Consider the following 8,904-nt stretch of genomic DNA (forward strand, 5'->3'; position numbering starts at 1 on the left):
TGCTCTATGCTCAGGTGACAGGAAGGTCCATAGCTTCTTAATCTTAATCGGAATAGAGCTGGGAGGGACCTCGGACGTCTTCTAGTCCAACCCCCTGTTTCTAGCAGGAGACCCTATGCCAGTGTTTCTCAACCTTGGAAGCTTGAAGATGGGTGGACTTCAACTCCCAGAATCCCCCAGCTGGCTGGGGGATTCTGGGAGTTGAAGTCCACCCATCTTCAAGCTACCAAGGTTGAGAAACCCTGCCCTATGCCATTCCAGACAAATGGTTGTCCAATCCCACCTTGAAGACCTCCCGTGTTGGAGCACCCACAACTTCTGGAGGCAACTTCTGTTTCACTGGTGAATTGTCTTCATTGTTAGGGAGTTTCTCCCTAATTCCAGGTTGCTTCTCTCCTTGATCAGTTTCCATCCATTGTTTCTTGTCCTGCCTTTTTGTGCTTTGGAGAATAGCTTGACTCCCTCTTCTTTTTGGCAGCCCCACAAATACTGGAACCTGCTATCATGTCACCCCTAGTCTTTCTCTTCTCTAGACCAGGGCTCTCAAACTCACGTCATCACTTCATCGTCACGTGATATATCGGGACTTTTTCCCCTTCACTAAATTGGGGGTGGGGGTGGCCAGAACATGATGCTTCTGACCTGTGGGCCATAATTTTGACACCCCTGTTCTAGACCAGCCAAACCCAATTCCTGCGACCCTTTTGCATTTCCTATTTTAAAACCTTGTCTTGAACCAAATACACAAATATACATAAAAATCCCTTGGTCAACTCTACTGTTCCCGTCAAGATCACCCAGGGCCCCGTTTATGAGCAGATGCAGCCCACTAATTTTATTAAGCACACCACGGCAACTGAACACAACAGAATCTGTATAATTGCTGGGACTTAGACATGGCATGCCGTTTGTGTAGTCCACTGTCGTTTTTGCAATTTCGTGTACAAGAACGACTGTCTACGGGACATCCTCAAGGGCAGCCACGTCACGAGGATACTTTTTTTCAGCCTGATGACATCTAAGCAATGATGGACCCCTATTCTCCAAAGCACCTGAAGGCAGGACGAGAAGCAACGGATGGAAACTGATCAGGGAGAGAATCAACCTGGAATTAAGGGGGGAAATCCTGACTGAGAACAATTAATCAGTGGAACAGGTTGCCTCCAGACGTTGTAGGTGCTTCATCACTGGAAGTCTGTAGAGTTTCTCTGTCATCCAGGTCATGGTTGTCCCAAAGGAGCTTTTTCAGGAGGCAGCTGGACTTTCTTGTTTTTTCTTTGAATTTGGGATGAAGACCCCTTGAATGGTGTGGGAGCAGGAATGGATTTCCAGAGGAAAAAACTTGCAGACTACAGGAACCATTTGCACCACTCAGGTGACCCTGAAGACACAGAGAAACCTCCAAGTGGACTCAAGGACTCTCTAGAAGGATGCAAATGACCAGCTGTCTGCAAGGAATATAAATCCTTCCATTCCCCATCATCCAGTCAGAGCTGAAGAAGCTTCTTGGATGAGAAGCGAAACGTCTTCAAAGAAGAAAGTCCAGTTGCCTCCTGAACAAGCACCTTTGGGTGCTCCATCACCGGAGAGTTTTAGGAAGAGATTGGGCAGCCCTTTGTCTGCAATGGTCTAGGGCAGGAGTGGACAAGACTTGTGGACTTCATCTCCCAGAATTCTCCAGGCAGCATGGGTTTCTCGGGAATTCTGGGAGCTGAAGTCCATGAGCCTTAAAGTTCCAAAGTCAGACACCCCTGGTATAGGGTTGTCTGTTTGAGCAGGGGGTTCGACTAGAAGACCTCCAAGGTCCCAACCCTATTATTCTATGCGCTAACACCTGTATGCAAGTAGAGCTCATGGGAATCCCCCCCGTGTTTGGCCCCTGAAGGTATCCCAGACGTTTGGAGTAGTCGGCCTCAGTATGCCTGTTATAGGTGCCATGTCAAAGTCCCAGCAATTGTACAAATTCCGTTGTGTTCGAGCTCAGTTGCCGTGGTGTGCTCAATAAAATTAGTGGGCTGGATCTGCTCATAAACGGGGCCCTGGGTGATCTTGACGGGAACTCTACAGTTGACCAAACACAAAACTAAACTCTTCCGTCTTGCCTGGGAGAAGAGAATTCCACACCAACTGAATTCGGGTACTAGAATCAGGATCCTTCTGATGAGGAGAATGAACCTGAATCTGAAAATGGGCAGCAGCAAAGGTTGAGCCCCCCAGGGTGCGGGGGCAGGGACCTTATCTAGTGACCAGCCAGGCTGCAACTGGTAGTTGTGTTGTGGTCCAGGAGGAAGCAGTCCAGAACCCCACTACTCTTGTACCAGATCTTCCATCTTGTTCCCCACAGATCTGGGCATCTACCCACTGCAGCCTCTGATGCCTCCTTGGGAGATGAGACTGTCCACTGGACCCATAAATTGAGGGTGGAATGGGGAGAAACTGGGATATGTGTGAGGGTGGGAGAGTTTTAGAGATGTGAGGGATATCGGTATAAGTAAGCTGATTCCTTGGAACATCTCTGGATAAGACAGGAGATTGCCCACATACGCTCCAGACAGTTGCTCCTCATAAGGAGATAACAAGACAGATGTTTTCCATGGCTTTGGGCACAGGGAGATGATGGGATTAGCCACATTGCTCACATTTGTGGCAGAGACTTTTAAAGGACACTGAGTTTGCAAATGTCAATTTCTAATCATGTTTTAGAAATTTCTCATTAGCTACTTCTAAGTTATTAGAAATCTTTGGAATGACAAGTTTTCCTTCAAACCTGAGTGAAGGAACATTTTAATCATAAACTTAACAATGTAAAGAATCCAAAATAAAGAGCAAAAAGCTGTTTCCATCCATTGCAGGGGTGAAATGCTACCGGTTTGCACAGGTTCGGGCGAACGGGTAGCGGTGGCAGCGGGTGCTTCAGAGAACCAGTAGCGGCAGCAGCGCGACGCTCCGCCCACCTGCCCGGATGTCTTTAGTTCCTGGTTTTAACCAAGAAGTAACCTGTTTTTTACCCTCGGCACATGTGCAGAAGGTTTTGTGCATGTGCAGTGGGTCCAAAAACACACGTGACATCCTCATTGTCAAGAAGTTTCTCCCTAATTCCAAGTTGCTTCTCTCCCTGATCAGTTACCATCCGTTGCTTCTCGTCCTGCCCTCAGGTGCTTTGGAAAATAGGGGTCCATCATTGCTTAGACGCTGAAAAAAAGTATCCTCGTGACGTGGCTGCCCTTGAGGATGTCCCGTAGACAGTCGTTCTTGTTCACGAAATTGCAAAAACTGCAGTGGACTACACAAACAGCGTGCCACGTCTAAGTCCCAGCAATTGTACAAATTCTGTTGTGTTCAGTTGCCGTGATGTGCTTAATAAAATTAGTGGGCTGCATCTGCTCATAAACAAGGCCCTGGATGAGCTTCACTGGCATAGTAGAGTTGACCAAGGGTTTTTTATGTATATTTGTATATTTCATTATTTGGTTCAAGACAAGGTTAAAATAGGAACTACAAAAGGGTTGCAGGAATTGGGTTTGGCTGGTCTAGAGCAGAGGTGTCAAAATCACGGCCCATGGGTCGGATGCATCATGTACTGACCACACCCACACCCAATTTAGTGAAGGGGGGGAAAGTCCCGATATATTACGTGACGATGAAGTGAGGACGTGAGTTTGAGAGCCCTGGTCTAGAGAAGAGAAGGACTAGGGGAGACTGGGGACAGATAGTGAGTGCCTGGAGAGGGTGTGGGACATACCCGGGTTTTCCTGCAAAATAGACAATCCCAAGAGTGAGAGATTCTTCTGGAGTTGGACCCCCATTTTCTTTTCTTGTTGCTTCAATGCTGACAACTCCTTAAGGAATTCCAATGAAATTCCGGAGCCTTCGTCTCTTGAGATAGGAGATAAATCAAGGCTACCATGACTGGTTAGCAGTTGTCCCACTTAGTTGAAGGTCCACTCTGAAGAGCAACTCCAGAGTGGCCAACCATTCCCAGCTTTACAGCTGAACCCAAAGGATTCAAAAAGATGATTATGGGGCTGGAGGCTAAAATATATAAAGAACGGTTGCAGGAACTGGGCATGGCTAGTCTAGGGAAGAGAAGGACCAGGGGAGACAGGAGAGCAGTCTTCCAATATCTGAGGGGCTCCCATAGAGAGGAGGGGTCAGGCTATTTCCCAAAGCACCCAAGGCCAGACAAGGAATAATGGATGGAAACTGACCAAGGAGAGATTCAACCTGGAAATAAGGAGGAACTTTCTGACAATAAGAGCAATCAACCCATGGAACAGAAGTTGCCTTCAGACGTTGGGGGAGCTTCATCACTTGAAACTTTCAAGAAGAGATTGGACTGCCATCTGTCAGAAATGGTGTAGGGTCTCCTGCTTGGGCAGCGGGTTGGACTAGATGACCCACAAAGTCCCCTCCCAACTCTGTTATTCTGATTCTGTCTACCCCGTAAGTCAATCCTCAATAGACTTAGAACTCAAGATAGCAGGTGTGTTGGCCTCCTCCATAAATGGGGAAAGTTCTCCTTGGAAGGTAGTTGTAGTGCTCCAAAGAAGACAGTGTGACATATTGTGGAGCAGCGCCCTCTGTGTGCATATCAGGGAAATGCCAGAGAGTTTCTCTTCTATAACTCCATCATGTATTGATAATATAAATAGTCTACCTTTGAATTTGTAAAAAGGCTAAATAGTTTCATATTTGCTCATTGCGACGGTAATTGTGATGTGCTTTTTAACATTTTTGCCATATGCTTAAAAAAAAGAAAGGAAAATCCACTTTTTAAGCCGTTTTTCACCTTGTCTTGTAGTGAATTTATTAAAGATGGTTTGATTTTCAACTAGATATATGCTGAATTAGGTCTCAGGGGGATGGCCAGAGCTGGGTGCCCCTGTCCTTGCCAGGATGGGACAACTTGCTGTGACCAACTCACCACCGGACAATTCAAGAGGGGATAATTTAAGAGAAGGACAAGGGAATTGCAGTCAGTTTTGTCTTGCTTTAAATTTGAACCTTTCTCAAGTTAAAAGTTCTGAAGGCTGGGGTGAGTGTGGAGTCCCAGCAGCCTGGAGGCCCATCAGCATTGAATGATCCTGTGGCAAGTTGTTCCACAGTGGGTTGGCTGGGGCGATTCAGCTCTGACTTTCCTCATGGGGGCTTAATTGCAGACCAATGCACAGTGTCAAGATTGAAAAACGCTTAAGCTTCTTGTGACCATTATTGCTTTCCAAGTTGCCAAAGAACTGGGGTGTGGGGGAGGGAAGGGTGAGATGGAATGTGGAGGCTACAAACTTCTACCATGAGAGCCAAGGACACTTCTGTAGATGCCGGTCAAGAAGTGAACTGCTATCAAAACAAAAGGCTGATTCCTAACTGGACCATGTGACCCGTTTCATGGGAGGAGGGGATGAAATTCATTTTTAACTATGCAGGGTTGCGTGGGAAAATTTAGAGTTGGTTTTGCTTTCTTCAGGGCTGAAATGATGTACTCAGTAAAGTTTTGCTTTTGGGATTTTAAAGTTCCTGAAAGTGTCTGTGTCAGAACTGGAAGCCATCTTTTACATTTGGGCCTTCAGGCCTGCCACATTTTTTACTGTAGGAAAATGGGAGGGGGGATTGTATAGAGTATGGGTGATATGTAGTCAAAATAACATTCTTTTCTCAGAGAGTCAAGGCCACCTTGCCCTGCAGCTGTGATGAGGTGACTGGGAGGCATTTCCAGTTTTGGATGGTGCCTGATTGGATCATGGGATGGACATGTGGGTGCTGGGCAGGGACTTAAACTTTCTTTTGGGTGGGGAAGACCTGGAAATGTTTAGATTTGGGTTTTCCCAGATGTGCCAATATGACATAAAATGGAGCTTTGAGGAAACTCAAGCCTCGGAGTCTTCTTTCATTGGGGGGTGTTACTTGGAACCCTGACAGTCTGCTTTTATTGGGTTCATTAGTCAGAAGATCACACACAGAAGTTTCCCGAATCCCCAGACCTCAGCCTTTGAGAGAGCCCTTGTTTAAATACAAAGTGGCTGACATCAGGGCTGGTGAATCAGCAAACTCTCAAGCTGTGACTGTTAAAGCTTTTCAAGAACTTCTAGAATCTTTTAATTCTGCTGTTTTGGATACAATTGAAAGAGCTTTTTCAAAAAAAACAGCTTGGAACATTATAAGGAGTTGTTGGTTGGGCAGCAGGAAATTTTTCAGAGGAGTTTGCCCTTGGAAGATCAAGAGGCTGTTAGGACTGAAAGGCAGGCTGGCATAGTTGAAACAAAGGTCTGAGTAGACACTTCCATTCAATTGATAGAAAAGCAACAAATAGACTCTTTATCGCAAGCTGACAAACTTTATGGCAACAAAATTTGGCTATATGCACAAAGGAATGGACTGAATGATTATACAAGCAAGAAGAGTCGAAATGGAGATTTCAAATTAGAAAAAGTGATTTCAAGAAGAGAGCGAGTATTTCAGAAACATCAACCTCAAATCAACATTTTAAAATTTTCAAAAATAAAATTGGGGGGAATGCTGAAAGAATTAATAAAAAAAAGGATTGGAAAAAATATAGAAAGAAGAGAAGAATAGAAGATTGAGTACTTATTTTTTCTCTTTGGGGAAGGAAGATTCTAGTAATAAATTGAAAAGTTTAATTTACTGATAGGTCAATATTGGAAAAATGAAGCTATGCCTACTATTGAAGAATGGACTTTGAAGATGGCCAGTTTTGCAGAGATGGCGAAGATTTCAGCATATTTAAAAGATCGCTCACAAGAGACTTATGTATGGGAGTGGAAAAAGTGGATAGATTATGTGCAGAATAAATATCAAACTAGGAAATATCAGATAGCATTTAACTGAAAGTATTGTATAGGGATAGAATAATAATAGAATTTTGTGAAGATGTGAAAAATATATAGGGGGTGGACGGGTTCAAGTTTTATAAAAAGGGGATTTTGATTTGGATTACATTCTGAGGAAGTCTGGGGGGGAGGGGAGGGTTAGGGGGGGTTAGGGAGGTCAGGGAGGGTTAGGGGGGAAATTGGGGAGAAAATGTAATTGTAAAACTTTTTCAATAAAAAAAAAGAAAAGTTTAATTACATTGGTATTGTTAAAGGCTACTTTAGGAATTGAAAATTTGAAAGATATCTTCCTGTAGATTTTGAAATCTGCATTTGGCAAATATGTGTTTTAATGGTATTAATTGATTTTTAAAATGTTTAACATAAGATTATATTATTTTAAAAGTTATATGAGATAAAATGTGTAAGCTTTCAAGATGCCCAATTTTTTGAAGCAAAGAGGATTAATGTTAAATTCAGAATTCTATTACAAAATGATAATTAGTTTTGGATAGTAAAAGGGCTGCTTTCTAAAAAGTTAGAGGTATTAAAATGGTTAATTGAAAATTTGAAAGATATCCTCCTGTAGATTTTGAAATTTATATTTGGTAAATATGTGTTTTAATGGTATTAAGAGATTTTTAAAATGTTTAACATAAGATTATATTATTTTAAAAGATATATGAGATAAAATGTGTAAGATTTCAAGATGCCCAATTTTTTGAATGTTTAAAAAGAATGATGTTCGAGAGTATGGAAATGAAATTTATTCATGATTTTTACTGTTTGTAATACTGCTAAAGTATTGGATTATACATGAAGAAAAAGGTTTTTTTATAATTAGGAAGAATGAATTCAACTTAATTGGTCTTGAGAATTTATAAAAGGAAGGTTGATGAATTGGAGCAAGGGGAATTAAAGAACGGTGGGAGTTTCGAACTTTATAATTAGTTAGTTTATTTTAGCATATGTTTGTTAGATGCTATACCCTGTTTTTGCTCTAGGAAGTCGGGGGGGTGGGGAGGATGGGATAAGGGTTGGGGTGGGAAAAAAGTGGTGAATAGAGAAATGTTTTAACAGAAAAGTAAATGTGGGGGAAATGTATAAATAATAAAATTATGTGGGGGAAATGTAATAATAAATGAAATGATAATATTATTATAAGAATAAATGTACAATTAGGATGATAATGCAGATAGAATAAATCTGAAAAGAAACTGAAAGAAAGTATCTACAATTAGAATACAGGAGTTGCTCAGACACTAAAGGAGGAGAATATTTCACAGCAAAGAAGTTAGAAAAGAGAGAGGAGGAGAGGGTAGGAAGAGGAGAGGGAGGGAGAGGAATGGAAGAAAGGAGAGGAGGAAGGGAAGGGAAGGGGACAGGATAGGAGTGAAGGTGAGAAGGGGGAAAAGAAGAGAGAAGTGGGGGAAAGGAAAAGGAAGTAGGATGAGGTAGGAGAGGAGGAAGGAGAAAGTAGGAGAGAAGAGGAGGGAGGGAAGGGAAAGAAAGGAGGAGAAGAAGAAGGTTTGTTGTGGAATGAGGGAAGAAAGAGAAGAAGAGCAACTCCGAATGTAATTAAAATGTCTTATTTTAATGCTTTCTTTAAGGGAAACATGTATATGTAGGATTTATTAGGTATAAGAAAATGTACATTTTCTATTATGGGGGGAGGGGGAAAGGGTGGGGGGGAGAAAATTGTTTGTATTTCTTATAAAACTTTTCAATAAAAAAGAAAAGAAAAAAAGAGAGAGCCCTTGTTTGATCAGCCCCTGATCCTCAGACATGTGGAGGACATGCATAAAGGGGAGGGGGAGAGCCTCCAAGGGACAGAAAAAAACACCACTCCATGGGAAGCAGGGACCCAATGCCTTTATTTTGAGAAAAGAAGAATAAGTCCACCATGTATTTGAGGGGAAGGGTCCCCATGGCAGCTGCTGGGTCTTTGGTCCAAGTTGAGGCACCAGACACAATTTGGAAAAGTTGAATGGTGAATCTTGACTGACAGGAATCTGTAGAAAGAGAATCAGTTAGGGCAGTGATGGCTAACATTTTTGCCATCACGTGCCAAAAGCGGGGG

The sequence above is a fragment of the Pituophis catenifer genome, unplaced genomic scaffold, assembly GCF_029215685.1.
Source record: "Pituophis catenifer annectens isolate HBS135680 unplaced genomic scaffold, rPitCat1.0.hap2 SCAF_3, whole genome shotgun sequence".
Taxonomy (NCBI): Eukaryota; Metazoa; Chordata; class Lepidosauria; order Squamata; family Colubridae; genus Pituophis; species Pituophis catenifer.